The following is a 26,952-nucleotide window of genomic DNA, read 5'->3' on the forward strand; positions in this document are numbered from 1 at the left end:
CTTTTTAAACCTTTTCTTCAGAAAAAAATGTAGAGTCATAGCTGATTGGGGAGTACCTTTCACCTTGCTGAGAATGTAGGCTATCTCAACAGAAAATCCTACAAGAGACCCAGACTATAAGGGAAAAAAAGAATCTTTGTTGAACATCTATGACAAGCCAGGCATTAAAAAAATATTTTTTCTATTTATTAAATATAATATGGTAGACACAGAATTCACCTCACATGCATTACCAAGTTTGACAGAGTACATCCTAAAGAACTCTGAGACATAAGTATAGGCAGATGAGAAAAATATATTCACTCATCCCATATATCTGTAGTGAGCATCTACTATTGTGCGAGTACTGATCCAGAAGCAGAGGTTACAGCAACAAAGAAAAAGTTCCCCGACTTCAGAGAGTACACATTCCAGTTGGGCAGCAAACAGCAATGAATGAATGGGGAAATGAACATACACATTAATGAACAAGAAAATATCAGATAATGCCAAGTTTTTACTTGTAGAGAACTAGAGAACTAAAATAGGAAGAAGGGACAGAGTGACTAGACAGCAATTTTATTTTATTTATTTTTTAAGATTTTATTTATTTATTTGACAGAGAGTGAGAGAACATAAGCAGGGGGAGCCACAGAGGGAGAAGGAGAAGCAGACTCCCCACTGAGCAGGGAGCCTGATATGGCACTCGATCCCAGAACCCTGGGATCATGACCTGAACTGAAGGCAGACACTTAACCAACTGAGCCACCCAGGTGCCCCAACATAGCAATTTTAGAGTGGGACATCAGAGAAGGCCTCTTCGAGGTGGCTATATTTAAGATGAGATTCAAATAAGAAAGATCAAGCATATGTAGATTGAAATAAAATATTTCATTCTGAAGGAAGAACTAGGGCAAAGGCTGTAAAGTGAGAACGGACTTTGGCAAGTTCAAGGAACCAAAACCAAGCACAGTGAGGCTGATGCACTGTCCGTGATAAGTGGGCTGAGTGAGTGACATGGGGCAGGTCACAGAGACCTTGGTCTGCCAGGGTGAGGAGTGTGGATTCATGCCAAGTGCAATGGGAGGCCACCTGCAGGGGCAGGGGGCCGGGGAGAGAGTGTGGCACAGACCGATAAACAGGGTTAAAGATTTCTCTAGTCTCTGAAATGGAGGGGATTACGGTATGGATACAAGCAGAAGCAAGAAGTCTAGTTAGGAGGTCACTGCAAGTGGTCTAGGTAGAGGATGATGTGGCTTGGACTAGGGTGCTGGTGCTGGAGATGGTAGGAAGGAGATAAATTTGGGAATGTTTCTGAAGACAGAAAAGATAGGACTTGCTTAAGGAATGGATGATAATAGGAGAAAAAAGAAAGAAATCAAAAGCAATGCCTAGATATTTTGCCTTGAGTACTCGGGGGGATAGTACTGATGGGGGTGGGGGGGAAGACTTACTGGGGTGGGAAAGACTGAAGGAAGAACAAGTTTTGGGTGGAAACAGAGTTAAGAGTTCTCTTTCAGCCATGTAAAATGTGCATGCAAGTGCCTCTTTGACACCTTATCTGGACATGAATCTGGAGTTGCAGAAAATATTTGAAGGTAAAGATTTGAAGGCCAAATTTGAAGGCCATTAGCAAATGGATATTACTGAAAGTCATTGGATTAGAAGAGGATACCTATATCTCAGAGAAAAGAAGGGGCTATTTCAGAACGTGGAGCACATCACCATTTAGAAGTGGAGAAGAGAAGGAGGAGAACCCAGAGAGGTTAGGAAGAGACCCAGGAAAGTAGAGTGTCCAACTTGACCCAGCAATTGCACTACTAGGGATTTATCCCAAAGATACAAATGTGGTGATCCAAAGGAGAACCTGCACCCCAATGTTTTATAGCAGCAATGTCCACAATAGCCAAACTATGGAAAGAGCCCAGAGGTCCATCCACAGATGAATGAATAAAGAAGATGTAATCTATATATACAATGGAATACTACTCAGCCATCAAAAAAATGAAATCCTGCCATTTGCAATGACGTGGATGGAAATAGAAGATATGCTAAGTGTGGGCAGCCCCAGTGGCCCAGCGGTTTGGCGCCACCTTCGGCCCTGGGTGTGATCCTGGAGACCCGGGATCAAGTCCTGCGTCAGGCTCCCTGCATGGAGCCTGTTTCTCTCCCTCTCCCTCTGCCTGTGTCTCTGCCTCTCTCTCTCTCTCTCTGTCTTGAATAAATAAAATCTTTAAAAAAAAAGATATGCTAGGTGAAATAAGTTAATCAGAGAAAGACAATTATCCCATGATCTCACTCATATGTAGAATTTAAGAAACAAAACAGAGGATCATAGGGGAAGGGAGGAAAAAATAAAACAAGTTGAAATCAGAGAGGGAGACAAACCATAAGAGACTCTTAATCATAGGAAACAAACTGAGAGTCACTGGAAGGGTTGGGGTTGGGTGGATTGGGTAACTGGATGATGGACATTAAGGAGGACATATGATGGAATGAGCACTGGGTGTTACATAGGACTGATGAATATCACTGACCTCTGCCTCCGAAAGTAGTAATACATTATATGTTAATTCATTGAATTTAAATAACATTTTTATTTTTATTTTTTTTAAAGATTTTATTTATTTATTTATTCATAGACACACAGAGAGAGGCAGAGACACAGGCAGAGGGAGAAGCAGGCTCCATGCAGGGAGCCCAATGCAGGACACCCCAGGCTGCAGGCGGCGCCAAACCGCTGCACTACCGGGGCTGCCCTAAATAACATTTTTAAAAAAAGAAAGTAGAATGTCTAAGAAAACAGCAATCAGCATTGTCAAATGCTGCTGCAAAAATGAGCAAGATTAAAAGAAAGCAACGGCCTTTGACTTGATTACATGAAGGTCATTCATTGATTGCAATGACAAGAATTGTCCTGGTGGAACAATGGGGAGAGAGGAGAGCCAGGTAAAGATGTCAAAGTCCAAACTATGGACAACCTATAAGTTTTACTGAGAGAAAGGACTTGAAGACAGAGAGAGGTATAAACTACATAATGAATTTATTTTGGAATAGTTAAGGGACAGAATTAGAAAACATTTTGGGATTTTGGATGGGGGGAATTGTTGTTTATTTGCAGATAAATACAGGAGCATGTTTATTTGCTATTGAGAATTATCCAGTGATGAGGGTAAACCTGATAATCGCAGAGAGAAGGGGCATAATTACAAGACCAAAGATCTACAAGACTTAATCTTAAGAAAATTAATAATGTGCCTAAGGTAAAAGAATTGGTAGCCTGGGGAGCTGGGAAACTAATCAACTCTGTTTTGACTAGTAAGTACACCCTTTTTTCACAACACTATTATTGTAATATAATATAGTAGCATTTAAAAAAGATCCCAACTCCAGGCTCTGAAGATAATCAGGACAGAGTTAGAAAGAATCTTTTTTTTTTTTTTAAAGATTTATTTATTTATTTACTTGAGAGAGAGAGAGAGAGAGAGAGAGGAGGGGTTGAGAGGGCAGAGGGAGAAGTAGGCTCCCTGAACAGGACTCAATGCAGGGGACTCTGGGATCATGACCTGAGCCAAAGGCAGATGCTTAACTGACTGAGCCACCCAGGTGCCCCAGAGTTAGAATGAATCTTAAGAGAACTTTGGAGCGCCAAGACAAACACACACCCCCTTCTTCTTTTTTTTTCCCCCTAAAGATTTATTTATTTATTTATTTATTCAAGACAGAGAGAGAGGGATCCCTGGGTGACGCAGCGGTTTGGCGCCTGCCTTTGGCCCAGGGCGCGATCCTGGAGACCCAGGATCGAATCCCACATCGGGCTCCCGGTGCATGGAGCCTGCTTCTCCCTCTGCCTATGTCTCTGCCTCTCTCACTCTCTCTGTGACTATCATAAATAAATAAAAAAATAAAAAAAAAAAAAGACAGAGAGAGAGAGAGAGAAAGAAGCAGAGACACAGGCAGAAAGAGAAGCAGGCTCCATGCAGGGAGCCTGACGCAGGACTCGATCCTGGGTCTCCAGGATCACGCCCCAGGGTGAAGGCAGCACCAAACCGCTGGGCTATTGGGGCTGCCCCACACACCCCCTTCTATATGGGCAAGCTCTGTTCATCACATAGACTGCTGAATGTCATTTCTATTTGCACACCCGGTTGTAATTCTACTAGCTGTAGGACCTTCAATTATTTCCCTTATATATTCAGAGTGGGTTTGAGGAGAGGACAGGAACACTGAGATAAATCACAGTGAGATAAATCACAGTGCAGTATAAGGGGAATGCCGTTGAATAAACTCTGGTGACCGTAATAAGGAAGTAAAAATATGTTTTTAATGCCAGTTGTGTGTTTATATTCAGCAAAAGCAAAGGTGAGAACTGAAGTACATGGTCATTCATTTCTCTTTTCTTTACACAGCTATCCCAGGAAGCCAGTGACAGTGATGATGCCAAGAAGTGGCTTCTTGTCATCTGTTTCCCAGACCCACGAGTCCCCTCCACATGACAACATAGCATCACCTTTCTCACACCTGGGTTCCCATTACCTCTTCTAGTTAACCTTTTCCTCAGGGCAATATGGATGCCATCTCCCCCAGGAACTTTTATAGCACTAAGAACTAGTACCACATAAATTTGGCTCTTGATCATATGAAATATTTATTTATTTATTTAGATTTTATTTACTTATTTAAGAAAGAGAGAGAGAGCAGGAGCAGGGTTAGGGGCAGAGGCAGAGGAAGAGGGAGAAGCAGGCTCCCTGCTGAGCAGGACTCAATCCCAGGTCCCTGGGATCATGGCCTGAGTTGAAAGCAGACACTTAACCCACTGAGCCACCCAGGTGTCACAATCATATGAAGTCTTAAAATTATTCTCCAGAGTACTTTTCAGTCAGAAATTCAAGATACTTATTGGCCACTGATACTTTGAAAGGTAACTTAGTAGTACAAAGATGCAGATGGATCTGCCTTGAAATTGTGGCTTTGCTCCAACTCCAACACACTAAGTGATCTTGGGCAAGTCACTTTCTGAACCTCAGCGCCCTTACACAGAAAAAGGGAATAATACTACCACTGCCTACCACCTGAGTATGTATCTAAAACACGCTGGATAGTCTGTTCTTTAGTGGAAAACTCTACAAACCTGTGGTTTTCAAAACCAGGTCTGAAATGCTTCTTCGACCTGTTTGCAACACCCTGTCAGCCTCTCCTCACTCCTAGCCTACTTCACTTTCTCATGCTGGTGACAAGGAAGTCATCATGCTCTCACCCAAAGCTTTGTCACCTGATCCCTTCAGTCCCTGTGCCTCACTCCACCTTGCTCAGGTAGGTTTTCCCACATTGCCCCGACCTTAGTTGATCACTGCACTTACCCCATTGCTTATTTATTTACAGGACTACTCCATAAAACAAAGGTTGCCTGAAGGAAAAGACTGAATTGTATTCATCTGTGTATCCCCAGCAGCACAGTGCCTGTTGCACATAGGTACTTTTTTTTTTAAGATTTTATTTATGTATTCATAGAGACACAAAGAGAGAGAAAGGCAGAGACACAGGCAGAGGGAGAAGCAGACTCCATGCAGAGAGCCTGACGTGGGACTCAATCCAGGGTCTCCAGGATCACACCCTGGGCTGCAGGCGGCGCTAAACCGCTGCACCACCGGGGCTGCCCAGGTACTTTTTTTTTTTTAAAAGATTTTATTTATTCATTTGAGAAAGAGAGGGAGAGAGCATGAGCAGGGGGTAGGGGCAGAAGGAGAGGGAGACGCAGACTCCCCACTCAGCAAGGAGCCAGACACGGGTCTCGATCCCAGGACCCTAAAATCATGACCTGAGCTGAAGGCAGATGTTTAACCAACTGAGCCACCCCAGGACTTACTTCTACTTCACCATGTTTGGCATATAACCAGTCATCAGAACATTTGATTTATATTCTCAGCATCTCCTGGGTTGGCTTCCCTATTCTGCTTTAGGACCAGGCTCTTATACTAGGCCTCTATCTTTGCTGTGAGTTCTCTCCCAGATCTATATCCTTGATCAGTGAGGGTCCCAAGCTCCAGAACTGTCTTGAGTTCCCGCCCTTGCCAGTACCCTCTGAACTCTAAGGATGACTCCAGGATGACTTAGCTAAGGCACTGGTGCAGTACTGCATACATTTCTGGAGCACCTTTATGTGAGGTAATGTCCCAGATGCAAAAGTGAGATGCCATGCACAAGGAATTTATGACTTACTGGGGGGTAAGGGAAGAGGCAGGGAGACAATTAGATGAAAACAATACAATTCACTGATGAAAAAGGTTTTATATCTCTGGGGAAATTCAGGAAAGCCTTAGAGGAAGAGGCATTTCAATAGGGCCTTAAAGCACTGAGGCGCTGTTTCCAGAGTTGTATATTTTCCACGAAACAGAACACCAAAGTGCCCCGCTCCTCCAAAGAAAAGAAAAGTAAGTGGAGGAAATGCAGCCTACTGTGTGCCCCACTTGGAGATTCACAAGACACAGGAGGGAGGCTCTGACAAGTCCTGAAGTACACAACCCCATTTTAGTGTTTAATCCAGCATCCCAAATTTGTTTGGCTTCCCAAATTTGGTTTTTGTTTTGTTTTTGTTTTAAGATTTTTTAAAATTTATTCATAAGAGGCAGAGACATAGGCAGAGGGAGAAGCAGGCTCCATGCAGGGAGCCCAACGTGGGACTCGATCCCGGGTCTCCAGGATCAGGCCCCAGGCCGAAAGCGGCGCTAAACCGCTGAGCCACCCGGGCTGCCCTGGAATCCCAAATTTGTTTGCCCACCAGTTCTCCATCTCTTTCACCTTGGAGGCTGTATGTAGCATTTTGAGGAAGGGACTTGAAAAAAACTAAGGTTACTGTTACGCTTTTAAAGTCATAGATTTGCATTGGAAAAGACCTTGCCTAGATAATATTTTAACATCAGATTTTTTAAAACAATATAATCAGCAATTTAAAAAATTCCCCCGGCGGTTCATCCAAAAAGAAAAAGCAATGGGAAGCCTCACAGAACTAAGTAGCTGTCCAGACAGAACAAATGGGTTCCTTCAGTGTGAGGCGGTGTGCAGACCACAAGCCGTTCTATAGAGGGAGGAAGGGAAAAAACCCATCTCTGCCGGAGTCCATTCCTTCTATGGTAGGATGTTTACACTCGTGTACCCTCCCCCCCCCCCCATCCCTCCAACATGCTGACTGGGTAAAAAACACCAGACTTAAAAGCAAAGAGAACGACATTGCATAAGAAGCGGAGGAGGCAGGTTTCCCTCCCTGATGTTTACCAAAACATAGTGTGCCTGCAAAGAGGGAGGCGGAGGGGGCATTGCACGCTTGTCTGTCCCCACCCTGGAGGCTTCGTGCTCAGCTATCCAGTCTGTGAGTTAACAAATGTTTCCTGGGAGTGAGGCACTGTGCTCACATACAGAGAGAAACAAGATACAGTCCTGCTCCTAAGTCCCGCCTCACAGGCCAACAGGGAAGAAGGCAGGTAAACAAACTGCAATGCAGCACTCAAAGTGCAAGCAGGCAATTCTATAATAAGAGGTGAGTGCAAAATGCCAGCGAGGCACAAAGGCAGGCACTCTTTAACTGTGCCTGGGCTTAAGGTCAGAAGAGAGGCGTGTTAAAATAAGAAGATTCCTCTTAGTTCTCAGGAGATTGGAAAGGAGCTTTCCTGGCAAATAAATCTGTCTACCTATCTATAAGGAATCCGGTAGGACAGAGCAAAACTAGAGGAGGGGAGAAGCAGCTGATCTGATCTTCCTGGGAAAGTAGCATAAAGAACAGATGCATCTAATTTCACTTACTCCTGAAACCCTACAAAAATTCAGTAGAGACTTTTTGGTCTTAATAACAAAACCATTCAAGTTCAGGGAAAAGAGAAGATAATGGTGTCAAATTTTGGAAGCTTGGGAAACAGATGAACAAGTAGTAAGTGAAGGCAGACTCCAGAAATCTGAATCCTAAACCAGATGCAGGAAGAGCTGAGTGTGCAGCTGATGGAAACCACAGAGCCCTCACCAGGCCCAGGATGGCAGTACCGTGTACTCCTAGAGCGGCGGGACAAGATGGGGAAATGAAGAAACCGGGGAAAGCAGCCTGAAAAGAAGTTAAACCCTGAGATCCTTCTCTGCACTGACAGAATTCTGGAGGCTCAGAGGCTAGAGAGCATAAAACAGAAATGTCTAGTATGTGTTTTAAAATAATCTGGCGAAAGGGGGTGGGGGGGACACAGATGAAATAAAAATGTCCGTGAAGGAATCGCTGGAGAGCCTGGGGGCTCAGGAATCAGGATTCATTGCACCATCCTCTCTACTTTGTAGTCTTTGGAATTTTCCATAATAAAAAGTAAGAGTGGCTCTGGTCCAGGAGTACCCAGGACGGTTAAAGGGAACATAAAACAGACAAGGGCACTCTGTCTGCTGAAGGTGAAGTACAAGTTTCCCATTCCCTCTCCTCTAGAGTGTTCCCTCTTCCCTCTCCCAGCAAAGAGATGGGGAAGGCTCCTCCAGAGTAAACACAACCAAGAAAAACCTGAAGATGCTGCCTCAGGGGTTCCCAACAAACAACCCACCCCCATCACACCACAGTTACTGATCTCTGTCCCATACTCAGTTTCCTAACAGCTTCCTAAACATACAACTCACATACTCAATTCACCCTTTTCAAGTGTACAATTCAGTGGTTTTTAGTATATCCACAAAGCTGTGCAACCATCATCATGATCAATTTTAGAGCATCTTCATCACCCCAAATAAAGTCTTATACCAATTAGAAGTCATGCCATCCATATTCACCCCACTCTCCAGCACCAGGCAACCACTTAATCTATTTTCTGTCTTTATAGATTCGCCTATTCTGGAAATTTCATATAAATGAAATCATGCATTCTGTAGTCGTTTTTGAGTGGCTTCCTTCATACCATGTTAAGGTCTTAACAGTTGCTTTTGTTTTTGTTTTTATCGCCCCCACCCTTTAATTAGACCACAGAGCCAAGGGTCACATTCAAAGTGACATCTCAGGAAAGCCTCTAATGAAGATACAGACCACAGCAAACACAAAAAAAAAAGCAGCTTGAAGGAAATGGATACTATGTGAGGAACAGAGCAGGGTAGGAGGGAAAGACCATTAATATTCTTACAAAAATGAAATAAAGGGGGATCCCTGGGTAGCTCAGCGGTTTAGTGCCTGCCTTTGGCCCAGGGCGTGGTCCTGGAGTCCCTGGATCAAGTCCCACGTCGGGCCTCCTGCGTGGAGCCTGCTTCTCCCTCTGCCTGTGTCTCTGCCTCTCTCTCTCTCTGTCTCTCATGAATGAATAAATAAGATCTTTTAAAAATAATGAAATAAAATTATAGCTGTGAATGAAAACAGGATGCTATAGAAAAGAAACATCAAGAAGACAAAAAAAAAAAGAGCTCTTGGAAACTGACAACTTAGTAGCAGATATTAAAAATTTTAAAAAAACCTCAATAAAAGGATTGGAAGATGAAGTTGAAAAAATTTTCTGAAGAACAGAAGCACAAGACAAAGATATGGAAAACAGGAGACATTAAGAATATTCTAGAGAACCAATACAGAAAGTCCAATAACTGAATAAAAGAAATTCCAAAGGGGGCATCCAGGTGGTTCAGTTGGTTGAGTTGGTGACTCTTGGTTTTGGCTCAGGTCACAATCTCATGGGTCAGAGCTGGGCTCTATGCCCAGCAGGGAGTCTGCTTGATGGTTCTCTCCCTTTGCCCCTTCTCCCATGCATACAGGCCCACCCATTCTCTCTCTAAAAATAAAATCTTTATTTATTTTTTAAATAATTTTTAAAAGATTTTATTTATTTATTTATTTATTCATGAGAGACAGAGAGACAGAGAGAGAGAGGCAAAGACATAGGCAGAGGAAAGGCAGGCTCCCGGCAGGAAGCCTGATGTGGGATTTGATCCCAGGACTCCAGGATAATGCCATGAGCCAAAGGCAGACGCTCAATTGCTGAGCCACCCAGGCGTCCCTAAAAATAAAATCTTTAAAAAAGAAAAGAAATTTCCAAAAAAAAAAGGAAGAGGAAATTTCCAAGAAAGAACAGAAAAAAAAGAAAAATCATAATTAGATAAAACTTCGAAGAACTAAGGGATACACGTTGCCAGATCCAAAGGGTCCTGCCCACAAACACAGTGTGAAATTTCAGAAAACCGCAAAGATTATATAAGCTGTCAGAAAGAAAAATCAGGGATCCCTGGGTGGTGCAGCGGTTTGGCGCCTGCCTATGGCCCAGGGCGCGATCCTGGAGACCCGGGATCGAATCCCACATCGGGCTCCCGGTGCATGGAGTCTGCTTCTCCCTCTGCCTATGTCTCTGCCTCTCTCTCTCTCTCTGTGACTATCATAAAATTAAAAAAAAAAAAAAAAAAAAGAAAGAAAGAAAAATCAAACGAACAGGCTATATACAAAGAATCAGAAATTAAAACGTTTCCAACTTTTCAACAGTTTCAATAAAAACAAGACAATGAAGTAAAACTTTCAAAATTCTGAAGGAAAATGAATTCTGACCAAACTACGTGTCAAAAGTGAGAATAGGACAAAAATATTTTCAGATCTACAAGAGCTCAAAAATTCACATTCCATTCACCTAAGAAGTTCCTGGAGGATATCCTTCACCAAGCAGTATACAAGAAACAGGAGTAGAGACAATCCATGGAATGTCCCAAAATGACTATCATATGAAGAAACCAACCAGACTGGACAAGTAGAGCTCAAGGGACAGGCATATTGAAGATGGTCATCACCAAAAACCCTACTGCCATTATATCCTCTTTGGTGTTGTTGATCTAAATATTTTTAATATAGGATTATAAAATTTTCAAACATACTGAAAAGTAAGCCCGTGATTGCTCATCACCAATTCAATATATGAACATTTTGGCCTGTAAACTTAATCTACACCCTTTCTTCTATTTTTACTTTGTTTCAATGTTTTATAAAAATTCCATATTATATCATTTCATTTCAGTGTACTTCAGAACCCACCTCTATATTATCCATTCTCTACATCACAATATTATTATCATGCCTAGAAAAACTAATGTTAACCACTTGATATCAGTCCATAAGACAATTTCCCCAACATCTCAAAAATACTTTTTTATGATTAGACTGTTATGGGCTGAATTGTGTCTCCCCTGACCCCCAAATGGAAGCCCTAAGCCCCCATACCTCACAATATGGCTATAATTGGAGATAGGGCCTTTAAAGAAGTAACTAAGCTAAAAATGAGTCCTTCAGGGTGGTTTTTTATCCTACATGACTGATAGCCTTACAAAAAGAAAACAGATTAAGATATACAGAGAGACACTGGGAAACGTGTACAGAGGGACAACCATGTGAAGAGGGAGGAGGGAGTGACCATCTCTAAGCCAAAGAGAGAGGCCTCAGGAAAAATCTACCTGCCAGCACCTTGATCAGACTTCCAGCCTCCAATACAGTGAGAAAATTAATTTATGGGACACCTGTGCAGTTTACTTGGTTAAGCATCTGACTCTTGATTTCAGTTCAGGTCATAATCTCAATGTCATGAGATTAAGCCTTGTGTCAGGCTTTGTGCTAAGCATGGAACCTGCTTAAGATTCTCTCTCTTCCTCTCCTTCTGCCTTCTCCCCAGCTCGTGCTCTCTCTCTCTCTCTCTAATCTTTCGCTCTCTAAAAATGTAAATTAATTAATTTTTTCAATTTAAAATAAATTTCTGTTCTTTAAGGCTACCCAATATATGGTATTTTTGTTATGGTAGCCAGAGCAAACTAATACATAGAGTATCTGAACCCAAAAAAGATTCATATATTACATTGATTGTAAATTTTGAAGCTACGTTATTTTTTTCATGCCACTGACTTGTTGCAAAAGCCAAATCAGCTGTCCAATAATCCGCATTTATCTGTTTGCTTATCAGATTGTAATTTAATTTCTTCTACCTTTCCAATAAATCAAAGTTAGCTTTAGGGTCTCAATTAGATTTAGGGATCAATTTTTAGGTAAGAACATTCCATAGACAGTAACTGCATACTCTCTCTCTCTCTCTCTCTCTCTCTCTCTCTCTTTTGCATACTCTCTTTTTAACCTGTTAAAGAATGACAGGTAAACTTGTCCAGACTTTTTTCTGACTCAACCTGCTTGACCTTGTGCTAATGAAGCGCCCGCTTATCCCCTCCATGCTGTCTGTGTGGGTTAGCTGATGGTATTCACTTCATCCCACAGAGGAGTTTTGCTCTGAACTACTCCCTGACAGCTGGAGAAATGAGAGGTACAAAAGACAGAATAGTCCATTCTCTGTGACCATACCCTACCAGATATCCAGTGCCTGACCCACATTATACCCCCATCAGATGCCCTCATATGGTGGGCTTTAAACTTCCTAGGACCCACTTACAACTTTGCCCACTGACTTCCCCATTAGTACCTCTTGTAATCTCTAGGAAAGCTAAAGCGAGACTATGAACCCAAATCAGCTTATTTTTAAACCTAATAGTGGCACTACTGCCCTTTTCTTATCTTTTTAATTTAAGTTCAATTAGCCAACATATAGTACATCAATCATTTCAGATGTAGTGTTGGATAATTTATCAGTTGCATATAACACCCAGTGCTCATCACATCACATGCCCTCCTTAATGCCCATCATCCAATTAACCCATCCCCCCCACCTCCCCTCCAGCCAGCCTGTTTGTCTCCTAGAGTTAAAGAGTCTCCCATGGTTTTTCTCCTTCTCTGATGCTTGCTAGATTTGTACTTGCTCCTTGTTTTAAAAAACTAACCAATATACAGTTTAGTAATACAAACATGTACGGTTAAACCATATAAAAGGTAAGAGAATGATCAACACAAAAGTCAGGATAATCATTGACTGGTGAGGAGAGAAGGGGACATGACTTGGGGGCAGAAGATACAAAAGCAGCTTCTAAGGCACCAATAACATTCAATTTTATAAGCTGAATGGTAGGTGCACAGTTTTCATTTTATTGTTCTTCAAGCTGTAAATCCATATTTAGAACACTTTTTGGTATACATGATACATTCCATATTATTTTTTTTGTGAGTAATCCACTGTGGCTAGAAGACAGGGTTTGAGGAGTAATGTAAAAGGAGAAAAGACTGGAAATGGAGTTTACTCTGAAGGCAAATGGCAGCCTCAGTCATGCTCCCTTGGGAGTCAAGGAACATTTATACCCAAGATCAATTCAAATGGCCTTCTTACAATCTATCCATCAAGAATGACAGGAAAAAATCCTCTTTTTTCTTCCCCTACTAAGTCACCTAGAGATGACATATCTAACGTTGTAAGTGTCTTACTGGGAAACATAATAATATGGTTTTGATGTATTTTTCTGGTGAGAGAAGACTCAGCTTCCCCTAGGGAACACACTTGCCTCAAATTCTTAAATGACACAAAGCTGGGAGGGATGTAAAACAAATGTTTTAGATGACAGAACTGGGATATATCTTGGTGAGCTGGAGTGACAGGTCAAATCTAGCGCACTTGATAACAACATCTAACACTTACTGAGAACATACGATATGCCACAAGCTTTACATAATTTATTCTGTGGAAGTAAGTTGCCCGAGATCACAAAGCAAGTCAATAGTGGAGTCATCATTTGAAACCAGATTTTCAGATTCAAATTCTAATCTCAAGTGAGGTGTCAACTACCAGAAATTAACTCTTAAAAAAACTGAATCCTCTTCACTTTGGTCTGTTACCCTCAGAGAAATGCCAATCAACCCCCATCCCTTTGGGCTTCAGCACCTCAGGAAAATGATTAGATCAGACTTATTTCATTTATTGAGGTACCATTTGGGGACCCTCTGACAACTGCCAAAAACCCTCTATCTGCCCTAAAGAGTAAGTCTGTCATCCAGAGCAAGTGTTAAGAGGATTCTCTCTGTGACCCCATTCCCAGTCCAGCTGTGTTTGCTTCCCATCAGCATATTAAGAATTTGTAAAACTCAAGATATGCAGTTGTAGACAGGGGGCCCTTATCACAAAGATTGCTGAGCAAGACCCCTTAGCCAGCCTGTTCTCCACCTTCAATTTTCTCTCGTCCTCGGGGCCACTGTTATTTGATGGGTGTGTGTAGCCACGAGAACAGCACCACCACCTACAATGCACGGTCATATCCAATGAGAAATCCCGAAAGACAGCCAGAGAATTTTAATGAAAACCAGAAAAGTCTTGGCCACTAAGTCCAACTGCAGTCCAGGCCCAATAGCCCCTCCCCCTGCAGCCTAGAATCCCTGAGCCAGTTTCACCCCAAGAGGAGGGAGGAAAATCCATACTGCATTCAGCAACATCTTCCAAGACAGCCACTTTCCAGGGTCATTTAGGTGAGAGGCAAGGTACATGCTGATTGCAGGAGGACCCAGGGACCCTGAGAAGCACAGGGTGCAGCAGCAACAGATCTGAGCCAACAGATTATGAAACAGTCTATTTAAAAAAAAAAAGTCTTTCCTTCTGCCAAAGCTATCTGAACACAGCTGCATACAAGGCTAGTGAGGAATCTTAACAAGCTTAAAGGGACCGTATTTCAGATTCTCAAAAACCAAAGGTGGAAGAGATGAGTATTTTAAGAACTTACTATGTGTCAGGCACTCTGATCTCATTTAACCTTCACTATGAGGTGGAAATTATAAACTGCATGTAACAGATAAAAACCCTGACTCAAAGAGGTTAGATAAGTTGTCCCAGGGACATAGCTGGCATATAGAGAACCAAGGCCCAAAGTTCAATGTGGGTGAGGCTCATCAGGAATAAACTCAAAATTCCAACCTGACCTGCCTAATAAAGAGAATCATTCACTGAAAAGCAGCAGTGCCTGTGACTCAACTAAGATTTCTGCATGTACTGGATCATCTAATCTCCACTGCAACCAGGTAAAATAGGGAGTCCTTATTAATTATCCCCCTTTTAGACAAGGAAGCTAAGGCGAGATGTTAAATAACTCAGCCAAGGTCATGACATTGCCAGGATTTGACCCAGGACTACCAGATTCTAGAGCCCTATGTTAGAATACTCACTCTTAACAGCCTGCAGGAGAACCACCTATGTCATTGTACCAACCAAAGAAAGGAGTTGCATGAAGACTTCAGCCCCCCCTTCCCAGCAGGCTATCCACATTCCAGTGTTACCTTTCAATTTGTCCAAGCACTCTTCACTGGGGGCACAGAATCACTGGCTCTGGGAAGGCTGACGGTGACATCGGCACCTTCCTATGGACTGGGGGCTCTGTTGACACTGCATGTATGAAGGAGAAAGCTCCCAGCAATGATCCTGAGATGCCTGTGAGTGCAGAAGCTGACAGCTCCTTTTTGCAGGCTCTGCTGCACGGGCCCACCCACCTCACGGCAACTCCTCCCCTCCCCAACAGCTCACAGGCCTATTTTGTATTCTTAACAGTAGACCATGTGCCTCCTCCTAGAGGAACTGTGATTTCCCAAAGGAGATGACTGTCTAGACAGAGCATCCCAATACCTCTTGACAAGAAATGGGCCATACAATGTCAGGTTTGATCATTTAGGGTTTTGGGGTCTGTGTTCAGCACCCCAGTGAAGGCCCCAGGCCCCACACCTCTGGATTATCAGACAGAGCATCACACAGCACAACAGCTCATATTAGGGTTAGAACTGTCTTCCCAGCCAGGCAAGCGTTACCAGCAAGAAGTTGCAAGCATGTTACATCCAGGTTTATGGGTCATGCACTCCCAAGCTCACCACAGAAAGCATTCCATTAATCAGATTCAAACTTGACAGAACTCTTCTATACATGTTCAGAATAAAGCGCCAGGCTTTGAGGTAGACTGAACACCTAGTATGCGCCAGGTGCTGTGGCAGGTACATTCAAAGCCAGTATCCTAATTTTCACAATATCCAAAGAAAATATTCACAACATTTTATGAGGCAGATAGGACTGCCTTTTTTTCTTTTTTTTTCTGGATAGGATTGCTTTTATACAGATAAGGCAACTGAAGCCCAGGGAGGTAAAATAATTTTTTTCACACAGGAAATGGCAACTTCAGAATCAAATTAATCTTTAATATGACTCCAACACCCTTACATCCAGTCAATCATGAGCTATTTATTTATTCTGCAGATATTTATGGAGTACCTTCTATGGGCAGCTACCATGCCACTTATAGAAAATATGGCTGCTAACACAATAGCCTGTGTCCAGTCACCAAAAAACTATGTTCTCAAAAGTGGCAGTGCAGATCTGAAAGGCAGGTACAAAATAATGAAATTAGGGCCTTTGATGAATGATCAGGGCAGGTTTCTCTGAAGAAGTGGTATCAGAGCTGAGACCTGAAATATGAGAATGAGCCAGCCATTTGCAAAGCTATGCAAAGAGTGCAAGCAGAAGTAACCAGAAGGGGCAGCCTGGGTGGCTCAGTGGTTTAGCGCCGCCTTCAGCCCAGGGCATGATCCTGGAGACCAGGAATCGAGTCCCGCGTCGGGCTCCCTGCATGGAGCCTGCTTCTTCCTCTGCCTGTGTCTCTGCCTCTCTCTCTCTCTGCCTCTCTCTCTCTCTCTCTCTCTCTCTCTCTCTCTCTGTCTGTCTCTCATGAATAAATAAATAAAATCTTAAAAAAGAAAGAAGTAACCAGAAGTGTGAGGGCTGGCTGCAGGAAAAGGTTTGTGATGTTTAGAGAATATAAAGGCCACCAGGCACCAAGGCTGAATGAATAACAGGGAAGAAAGAATGTTTGAGATGACGCAGGGCCTTGCTGACCACAGAAAAGAGGTTAGATTTTGTTGTAAGGGCAATGAAAAGTCAAGGAAAAGTCTTGATGAGAGGAGTGACATGATCTCATTTGTGCTTTGGATTTTGTTTTTGTTTTTAAGTAGGCTCCGTGCCCAATGTGTAGACCAAGGCGGGGCTTGAACTCACAACCCTGAAATCAACACCTGAGCTGAAATCAAGAGTCAGACACTTAACCCACTGAGCCACCCAGACGCCCTGAATTTGTGCTTTCAAGAGGTAGTGCTGCTTGCTGTAGACAAGGAAGGGGCAAGAGTTAGGAATCAGGGGAGAGATGATGGTGGCTCAGACTAGAGTGATGGACTGAATGTGAATAGTAAGGGAACAAACTTCTAGGTTCCTAGCTTGACCAACTCAGTTGACAGTGGTACCATGTATAATGAGAAAGACTGAAGGAAAAGCAAAATGCTCATGAGACAGCCATGGTTTTTATTCTCTTTTACACCAAGAAGAAAGAGTAGACCCAGTTGTGTTTTTTTCTGGGGAAGCTGTAAATTAAAGGCTTGAAGCTGCTCAACCTGGTGAAGAGATGCTGGGAATGAAAATGGAGAAAAAAACAGTAAGAATGTGATAGGTTGACCTAGAAACAGGGGTTCCACTTGCTTCATTTGGCCATCCACTACCAAGCTGGGACCCATGGGTGCAAGGGCGACATAGGAGAAGCTCAGTTTGATGTTGGATGGAGAAGGACAGTCTCGTGATCAAAGTTGTGGAAAAAGGGTAATGAGCTGCTTCCAGGTGATGATGACTTCCCTGTCATTGGAAGTATTAAAGAATAAACCAAATGACCCCTTGGTTGGATGGTTAGAAAGAAAATTCAGTAATTGTGTGGGCAATCCCCCCCCTTTTTTTTTAAGATTTTTATTTATTTATTCATAGACACACACACAGAGAGAGGCAGAGACACAGGCAGAGGGATAAGCAGGCTCCATGCAGGGAGCCCGACGCGGGACTCAATTCCCGGTCTCCAGGATCACGCCCCAGGCTGCAGGCGGCGCCAAACTGCTGCGCCACTGGGGCTGCCCCTGGACAAACCCTTCTAAGCCTAAAATCCTTCTAAACCCTAGGATCTCGTGGCTTTAAGATATAATCTTTATTAATCTGACCATTAGGGCTGGAGTTTCCCCAACCAGGCGGAGATTCTTTGGTATGTCTTACCTTCCAGAAGGCAAATAAGAACAAGATTAGCTTATTTCAGCCATCATAAAGGGACTCCTAGTTTACTTCTACGTGTCCTACAAGATGCTGAAAGTATAGTATATACTGATATACTTTTGTATAGTTTTGTAAAAGGCACAGGCTATGAATCAGATATTTGAGATCTGCAATTTGTTAGCTCTGTGGCCTGTGGCAAGTTACTTAAATCCTCTTGAGTCTCCGTTTCTCTCTTTGAAAAATGGGAAAATGGAAGACTCGTGCCTAATTCAGGATGTTTGCTGTGAAGACCAAAGTCCAGTACCAACCCATTACAGCAATAATAATAATGATAACTAACATTTATCAAGTCACTGCTATATTCTAGTATGTGCTATGTGGTCTCTGTGCAATTTTTTCACCAAACTTTACAACAACCCAAAGGCAGATACTATTGTTATCCTTGTTTAAAGAGTAAAGATCCAAAAAAATAAATAAATAAAAATAAAAATAAATAAAAAATAAAGAGTAAATATTCCTAGAGGTTAAATAACTTGCTCAAGAATCATACAGCTAGTAATTGTTCAAATTGGGAAAACACAAGCAAACATCAACAAAAATGAAAAGAAAAAAAAAGCCAAAGATATATCTAGATAGATGTTTAGATATTGTTTAAAAATGTAACCTACCGTGAAACTTAACGATCAATTCACTGACTAGACATTTAGTAAATATTTACTAAGCAGATAAATGAATAACTGAATGATTAAATGATTCTTTTTTTTTTAAGATTTTATTTTATTTATTCATGAGAGACACACAGAGAGAGAGAAGAGAGAGGCAGAGGGAGAAGCAGGCTCCATGCGGGGAACCTGAAGTGGGACTTGATCCCGGGTCTGCAGGATCACACCCTGGACTGAAGGCGGCACTTAAACCGCTGAGCCACGGGGGCTGCCTCTGATTAAATGATTCCAACAAACATATATTGAGTTCTTACCAGGCACAGCATTAAGAAACTAGGGTTACACAGAACTGACATTAATTTCATTGAGAGGTTGCCATTTAAAACCATAATCTTCCCATCGTAAATAAATTCAGGTACTGATCCATACCCCATGAAGAAAGGTCCTAAGGAAGGTCATTCTCAGACATGCCAAAAGAAGCCAGAATTGCTATTGTTCTTTCTTTGGGAAGTCCAATGTTAGAGGGGTGCTCAGAGTAGTAGCTGAAAACTAAGAGCACATAAACAGAAGCCAAGGGAAGAGAGAGTCTCAAAGAAGAAATGAAAAACACTTCAATAGGAAGCAGAAATCTAAGAGAACAAAGGCTTTTTAAAAAGGCTGACTTAAGGCAGCCCATGTGGCTCAGCGGTTTAGTGCCACCTTCATCCCAGGGCATGATCCTGGAGATCCAGGATCAAGTCCCATGTCGGGCTCCTTGCATGGAGCCTGCTTCTCACTCTGCCTGTGTCTCTGCCTATCTCTCTCTGTGTGTGTCTCTCATAAATAAATAAATAAAATCTTTTTAAAAAATAAAAAATAAAAAGGCTGACTTAATACCTAGAATTGAACTTCACTAGCATTTGGAAAAAGAAACCAAGGCTCGGACGCCTGGGTGACTCAGTGGTTGAGCGTCTGCCTTTGGCTCAGCGCATGATCCAGGGGTCCCAGGATTGAGTCCCACGCTGGGCTCCTTGCAGGGAACCTGCTTCTCCCTCTGCCTATGTCTCTGTCTCTCTCTTTCTGTATCTCTCATGAGTAAATAAAATCGAAAGAAAGAAAGAAAGAAAGAAAGAAAGAAAGAAAGAAAGAAAGAAAGAAACCAAGTCTCAAAGAGCATTTGGATGAACAGGTTAAAGAGAAAGAGGAGGTAGTCTTTTAAGAAGATTGGTGATTAAAAACAAAACAAAACAAAAAAAAAGGAGATTGGTGATAAAAAGGAGAGAGAGAGAAGAGCAGCCTGGTGAGAAGAAACAAAAGGACTACTGCTAAGGAACCAAAAGTAAAGGAGAAGCCAAAGACCGATGACAGGAGAGTCAAAGACGGATGACACATCAAAGAGACACAAGGAAGAAAAAGAAGGACTGGGCCCAGGGAAGTCAGAAGGGCGGGATGGAATGCACAGGAAGAGGTTACCCTTGGGAAAAGAGAGGTTATCTTCTGCTCTGAAACGGGAATGAAGGAGGAGAGACTATCACTCTCTCTTATCACTCTCTCTTGAAGCAGCTCTTCACCAGGTTGAGCAGCTTCAAGCCTTTAGGAGAAAGTCACTCTGAATCAACCTGGATGGATCCCCAAATCAATCAAGTCAGGGAACATCATTTTAAGCTTAAAATGATATTGATTTCCTTGGGCCACTCCTAAATAAATTGGTATGGAAAAAGACAACCATCATTTGGATAGAAGTTCTACAGAGTTAAAAAATCAGACTTAGTCCATTATATTCCATTTCTTTTTTTTTAATTTTTTTTAAATTTATTTATGATAGTCACACAGAGAGAGAGAGAGAGGCAGAGACACAGGCAGAGGGAGAAGCAGGCTCCATGCACCGGGAGCCCGACGTGGGACTCGATCCCGGGTCTCCAGGATCGTGCCCGGGCCAAAGGTAGGCGCCAAACTGCTGCGCCACCCAGGGATCCCCATTATATTCCATTTCTTTGCAGGGGAGGGACAAAAGGAGAAGGAGACAGAGAATCTTAAGCAAACTCCATGCCCAGTGTGGAGCCTGACATGGGGCTTAATCTCACAACCCTGAGATTGTGAGCTGAGCTGAAATCAAGAGTCAAATGCTTAACTGACTGAGCTACTCAGGTGGCCCCTATATTCCATTTCTTAATCTGGGTGCTGGGTACATTGGTGTGTTCAGTTTGAAAATATCAACAAGCTATTAGACTTAGGAATGTACTCTTTTTAAAAAAAAAAAAGATTTTATTTATTCATTCATGAAAGACACAGAGAGAGAGAGAGAGGCAGAGACACAAGCAGGGGGAGAAGCAGGCTCCCTATAGGGAGCGTGATGCTGGACTTGATCCTGGGCCTCCAGGATCAGGCCCTGGGCTGAAGACAGCGCTAAACCGCTGAGCCACCCGGGTTGCCCAGAAGTGTACTCTTCTCTCTGTACGTATGTCAATAAAAAGTTTTTGTAAACTAGTTATTAACTTAGAATCACCACTCCTATACTCTGTCAGTTTATTTTTTTTTTAAGATTTTATTTATTTATTCATGAGCAACACAGAGAGAGAGAGAGACAGAGAGAGAGGCAGAGACACAGGCAGAGGGAGAAGCAGGCTCCATGCAGAGAGCCCGATGTGGGACTCAATCCCAGGTCTCCAGGATCACGCCCCGGGCTGCAAGCGGCGCCAAATCGCTGCGCCACCAGAGCTGCCCTCTTTGTCAGTTTTTAAAAGAGTAACTTAACCTCAAAGAAACCATATTCCTTCTAACAGGCTATATTATTTGCAATTCTTTTAGATTCATCACAGTACTAAACGCAAGACTAGGAACACTTGGGTGGCTCAGTTGGTTAAGCTCAGGCTCAGGTCATGATCTCAGGGTCCTGGGATTGAGCCCTGCATCAGGCTCCCTGTGGGGAGTCTCCTTCTCCCTCTCTCTCTGCCCTTCTCTCCACTCATGCTCTATGCCTCTCTCTTTCTTTCTCTCAAGTAAATAAATTAAATATTTAAAAATAAATAAATAAAATAAATGCAAGACTAGATACACAGTAGATATCTAATAAATGTTGACTGAGGCGCCTGTGTGGCTCAGTTAGTTGAGCAATGACCAGCTCTTGGTTTCAGCTCAGGTCATGATCTCAGGGTCGTAAGACTGAGCCCCCATTGGGTTCTGCACTAGATGTAGAGTCAGCTTGGGATTCTCTCTCTCCTTTGTCCCTAACCCCTATTCCCTTTCCTGCATGCGTGTGCACACAATCTCTCTCTCAAGTAAATAAAATCTTCTAAAAAAATAAATATATATCAATATATCTGTGATAAGTTTAGCACCAAATTCCAGACTTGATATAAATCTATCTCCAGGAAATGGCACCTTTATGATTGCAAAATCTGCAGAACCCACTTTAGCCACTTTTTTGCACTGAGCATCACCAATGATAAGATAAACTTCATTATGTGCTTCCCATCTTACAGCAATGGCTAGTATACAAAATCAGTTATTTAGAATTCTTACCAAAAAACCTTTGACCTGCATATAATCACAGAGAAATAACTAGACAAATTAGGTTGTGAGGTATTCTTAAGAATCTTAAAAATACCAATTTCATAAAATACAAAAAAGGAAAATCATAGATGGAAAAACTAAAAGAGAGAGATACTAAAGATACATAACAACTAAATTCAATGTGTAATCCTTGATTGGATCTTTGAAAACAGATCAACAATTATATTATTAACATTATAATTAATATTATTTGGACAACAGGGGTATAATAGATTGCAAAAGTGACTGCAATTGTTCATGCCCCTGAGTAATACGACTTTGCAGTTCTTCCCATCAACAACTTGTGATTTGCTTTGGCCAAAAGATTACCACAAAAGTCATGCTGTGCTACCTCCAGGTCTAGGCCTCAAAATGTTGTACATACTTCCACTCTCTTTTGGAATCTACCTATATGCCATGGAAGCAAGTGTGGGCTATCCTGATGGAGGATGAGAGACCCTCTAGGGAAGAGACAAGCCATCCAAACTGAGGCCAACTTAGACCAGCCAGCCCCTAGTGGATCCAGCCGCTGATCACAGACACTGAAGAAGTCCAGCCAAAAATCAGCCGAGCCTGATCCCCATTACAAGAACCAACCAGTTGACCCGCAGAATTATGAGCATTAATAATAGGTTGTTTTAAACCACAAAGTTTTGCATAATTGGTTACACAGCAAAAAGGCAACTGATTGAAGGTGAAATTTAAATATAGACTGTGAAAAAAAAATAAAAAATAAATAAATAAATATAGACTGTGTATTAGACAATATTATGGAATTGATGTTAAGTTTCCAGGGCATGATAATGCTATCGTGGTTATGAAGAAGAATGTCCTTCCACTATGGAGAAAAATATGAACATACTTAGAAACCAAGTATTGTGATGTACTGTACCCCTCCAGTGCCCCCCACCCAAAAAAAAATGTGAATCTACATTCAGAGAAGAAAATATAGCCTATGTGGCAAAATGTTAACAACTGGTAGATCTAAGAGTTTTTAAATGTTCTTTTCACTAATCCGCTTGTTTGAAATTTTTCAAAATAAAAAGTTAGAAAGAAAAAATGCACACTTATCTCCAGGACATGGTGACCTTGAATATTTATCTGGTAACGCAGCACACTACCATGTAGTGAACAAATCCTTCTCAGTCTTTTTAGCCATCCTCTACTTCCTACTCTCTTTTTCTGCTCAAGGGTAAGTGCAGTAGATATAAGCTGAAGTAAACTAGGGATATGCCCTGGTATAGTTAAAAGAAAAAATCAATAATAGATAAGAAACGTTTTAAAGTAGGTATTAACAGCAAATGATCACTAAGTGATATGTTTCTCCCTGATATAATCAGAAAAAAAATCTGTCAGGTTGGCTGAGGCTTGAAAAGAAAAAAAGCTTTGGCAAAACACATGGGCAGGTCTTTGAATTATTTTCTGTTAGAAAACAAATATTCATGTGTTTCTCTATTTTAAGGGATTTCTCAAACGCCTACAAATAAGAAGACTATCTTGCATTACATCTCTTCCCCCTGCAAAATCCCTCAAGATTCTTACCAAGAGAGCTTAAATCTGTTTCTTCAGAACCTAATGAAAGCCTTCTTTATTTAATTTGGATCTTCTTCCAAGTAATATGCAGCAATTATTAATGCTGTGTATTGACTTATAGATACCAACCCAGAGGCCTAGGTTCAAAGGATATAGCTTTCTGGGATGAAATCTAAGAACCTTTGCTTTCTTATGCCATATAGAGAAACTCTTCTTACACTGAATGAATGGCAAACAAAGCCCAGAATATTCTTTATATAAAAAACAGTAAGAGAGGTAGAGAGGGTTTTTTAGAATAACCTCTACAAATCTGTAAAAATGTCTCTGACTTCAAAAAAAATCCAAGCAAACCCATGTATTACCACTGTCAGGTGAGAAAAACATTCAACTTCTATAAGAAGGGAAAGAAACCATCACAAGCATCACAAGGTACATACAACTAATGAGTCGGTTGTTCTCATCCATCAGAACTAAAAAATTAATGCAGCAAAGATTTGTTTTAGACATGATTTCGTTCAAAGCCAAGTCCATCCCCAATTTTTCTTACAGAATCCCTCAATTCTCTAGCCCACAAATCCCAGGATGCCTCCGACTACAGTTTGAAACTACAATTTTAAATCTAAATGCTTATGCAAAAGGAAGACAGTTAACACATGCAGAGAGAATCTTCCAGGTGCCTCCACAAACTTCCTCAGATTCAGGGAAATCAACCAGGCTCTCTCGTCTTCAAGGGAACTTTGATGTTCAAACAGAACTCTGCTGGGCACATTAATTCTCAAAATTGTTCTGTGGCACTGTAAAGACAGCTGCAGAGCCATAGGATTTCCTGGCCCACATCTGTGTATTAGCATACACATCTGGTGAGAGGATGAGACATCAGCAGACCTGGCATGAGTCTCCTCAACCACTGAGTTCCTATTCAGTTGTCACAGTTACATGGCAATAAAGGGCTCTGAGCACGTGAAACACTTGAGCTTGGACTTGAATCTCAGCTGTACTATGTAATGACTGGGTGATGGCAGGTAAATTTTACTTAATCTCTTCAAGCTTAATTTCCTCAGTTGTAAAATGGGGATGGTAATCTTACCAGTTACATCGAGTTATTGTCAGACTCAAATGAGGTAATAAGTATAACTATACATGTCAATAAACTTTCAAGAATGTGGGCTCTGATTATTATTCTTTATTATTATTTGGATAGTTATACTAAATCTAGTAAGGGCCTGTATAACTCTGAGATTCTCTGAATTAGCTGTGTGATCCACAGTAAGAAATTTGACACCTCTGGGCCCCATCCTCATTATCTGTTAAATGAAAGGGTATAGCTAAGTGACCTATAAAATCCATTCCAGCTCAAAAATATTAAAAGGCTCTAGGATTGATCTTACATATTTTCATCTGTGTCTCCATGCCACTGCATAGATAAACTGGTACAGCAAAGCAACTACCAGATAAATTGTCTTTATCCTTTAATCTCATAACGAAGCCATGCATACATAGGATGTACATAAGGTATCACCCCCCACAGAAAAAAATAAGCAAGTATGGAGGAAGCCAAGACTTTGTCCCCTCCCTTTAGGCTGGGTAGTGCCTTCCAAAACACAAGTGTGGGAAGTGCAGTGAACGAATGGATTCATTTACACACCTGCTGAAGCATCCCACATACTGAGGGAGAAGTACCTTCCTCTACTCCAAAGACACCCACTACTTGTCTCCACATTGTACTTTCCATAGTGTCATCTTATCTGCCAGCAGCGACAACCAAATTGATGGAGGGCTCGGATTCTGTCATGTTCATTTTATATCCTCAGTTCCAAACACAGTGCCTAGAATGTGGGAAGCGCCTAATAATTTACTCAATAATTAAATCCATACTTCCCTCGGACCAAAACTATGTATCTGCAAAGTAACTAGGCCATTTGAGTTGCGGGCCTAAACCTCTGGGGATCCTTTATTGTCAACAATCCAGAGTGTCAAGAACTAACTGTGTTCTTGGTGGTGGTGATGGGAAGTGTTGTACAAAGAGGGATTATTTCACCCCCGATCCCGGCTCTCAGTTTCTTCTTTGATTAAGAAAAGGGGAGGATGGAGTTAGATCAGCTATGGCTCATGGGCCAAATCAACACTATGTCGCCCACCTCCAGTGTAGAATTGAGGTTTACATTTTTAAATGGCAGTAAAAGCAAAGAATATGCATCAGAGAACTTATATATGGCCCCCTAAACCCAATACATTTACTTTCTGGTCCTTTACAGAAAAAAATTACTGACCCTAGATTAGATTATCTCTAAGGTCCCTTCATACCCAGAAATTTTAGCATTCTAACTCTACTGGGTTTCCTTGAACAGTCTGATTCTGGCTCCTCACACAGAGTATTCCCAAGGAAGAGCAGGATCTCAATTGTTATTTGTTTAATTGAATAATTGGATCTGTAGCAGCAACTTTAAGAACTGAATCCCCCACCAGGAGGGTAAATTAGGTCAATGTGTATCAAATGACCACCTAAGGTGTGTCTGGGTGGCTCAGTCAGTTAAGCATCAACCTTAGGCTCAGGTCATAAACTGGGAGTCCCGGGATTGAGCCCCGTGTTAGGCTCCCTGTTCAGCAGAGAACCTGCTTCTCTCTCTCCCTCACTCTCTCCTTTCCCCCCGCTCTCTCTCTCTCACACTCTCTCTCAAATAAAACAATAAAATCTTAAAAAAAAAAAAAAAAAGGACTTTGTCAAATGACTGCTTAATAAATGCCCCCAGTGTTGACTCGCCACAAGGGGAACTTGGAGTTCTACTGGCCCTTGAATAAGTGATCCTGTGATGGTCAGGATACCTCAGATTAAGACTCATCTTGCTCCACCAAATAAAAAACACATTTAGCCACCACATGAACAAACCACTTCAAACAAGTTATAAAGCTGTCTAGATGTAGCTATCAGAAACACAGATCATCTGATCAGATAATCTTAATGGTGGCTGGACCCAAGAGAATAAATCCCATCCACAATAAGGTGTATAGAATAATTTAGCTCTCAACATTCTATTTCTCTTCTCTTTTCTTGTTCATATATAATACCAAAACAAGGAAGTCAAACATTTATGTTAAGGCAGCAAGCCAAGTAAAGTCTAGAATATATGATCCCATTAACACCAAGGGAAGTTGGAGCCAAGTAAAAGAGAAAATAAGCTACCTACTTCCACTTTCAGTACACATACTTCTCCAAAATAAACAGCCAACAATTATTCTTTTAATGTTCCTTCTCTGTACACCCACAAATCACTCCTAGGCATATACCTTGTGCTAATTTCAAAGGATGGGTTTCT

General features: G+C 41.8%; 1 protein-coding gene across 3 annotated transcripts in view; it reads right to left on the bottom strand.

Moving 5' to 3' along the window:
- Nucleotides 1-26,952, bottom strand: part of RAB30 (RAB30, member RAS oncogene family) — a 131,078-nt gene that overhangs the window by 38,420 nt on the left and 65,706 nt on the right. Inside the window, exon 1 of one of the 3 annotated variants that reach the window (XM_055320427.1) lies at nucleotides 15,131-15,266. The exons of the other annotated variants lie outside the window; for them this stretch is intronic. The gene's annotated coding sequence lies outside the window, so the exon portion shown is untranslated. Of the gene's footprint in view, nucleotides 1-15,130; nucleotides 15,267-26,952 lie in introns of those variants that run through there. 3 annotated transcript variants of the gene reach the window in all.

The sequence above is a fragment of the Nyctereutes procyonoides genome, unplaced genomic scaffold, assembly GCF_905146905.1.
Source record: "Nyctereutes procyonoides isolate TBG_1078 unplaced genomic scaffold, NYPRO_anot_genome, whole genome shotgun sequence".
In the NCBI taxonomy this organism is placed as follows: Eukaryota; Metazoa; Chordata; class Mammalia; order Carnivora; family Canidae; genus Nyctereutes; species Nyctereutes procyonoides.